Source organism: Corvus brachyrhynchos, unplaced genomic scaffold (genome assembly GCF_000691975.1).
Source record: "Corvus brachyrhynchos isolate BGI_N302 unplaced genomic scaffold, ASM69197v1 scaffold14, whole genome shotgun sequence".
In the NCBI taxonomy this organism is placed as follows: domain Eukaryota; kingdom Metazoa; phylum Chordata; class Aves; order Passeriformes; family Corvidae; genus Corvus; species Corvus brachyrhynchos.
In genome coordinates, this window is record NW_008239110.1 from 13,296,397 (window position 1) to 13,297,020 (window position 624).

The 624-nt window shown below is 56.6% G+C and overlaps 1 protein-coding gene across 1 annotated transcript in view; it reads left to right on the forward strand.

Moving 5' to 3' along the window:
• Positions 1 to 228: 228 nt before the first annotated feature.
• Positions 229 to 624, forward strand: part of PKIB (protein kinase (cAMP-dependent, catalytic) inhibitor beta) — a 53,774-nt gene continuing 53,378 nt past the window's right edge. The window contains exon 1 of the mRNA XM_017739719.1: positions 229 to 374. The gene's annotated coding sequence lies outside the window, so the exon portion shown is untranslated. The remainder of the gene's footprint in view (positions 375 to 624) is intronic.

Here is a 624-nt window from a genome sequence, read left to right on the forward strand (position 1 = left end):
GAAACACAGTCATTAAGATAGAGAACTTGCAGTATTCTTCACAGGGCACCATTTTAAGTGGAAAATGGTGAAGTGCTGATTTCAGGCCAAGGTTGGAATTTTTCAAATCCCTGCATGAAGGCATGTCCCAGAGGCCGGCAGCCTTGACAGAGGCGTGCAGAAGCACCACGGCCTCTCCCTGTGCGACGTAACAAGGCTCGGAGCCAAAAAGGGTCACATATGGCTACATCCAGGTGCCAACTTTTTGTGACACGCTCGCTGCTTTCGTCGGGCAGGAGTGGGAGGATGTCCTGTGTCATTTAGCTGGTGCAGTTTGAGGGACTGCAGCCAAAAAAAAGAGGAAAGAAAAGGGAGTAAAGTCAGCAAGGCCCCAGGTAAGAGCCGTTTTCCCTGTTGTTTTTAGGGCACCGGGACCTGCTCTTCCCCCTGACATCAGTTTGCAGCGGGACATCTCTGTGCGCTGTGAGGGCCACGGGGGACAGGGACCCTCGGCAGGTGCGTCCCTCCGCACTCGCTGGAGGGGAGGGGGAGCCCCAGCCATGTCCCCTCTCCCGGCGGCAACGGCGCCTGAGCCGTCCCGCTCTCGGGAATTTGGGGAATGGTGTCCCACGCTCGGTAGTTTGG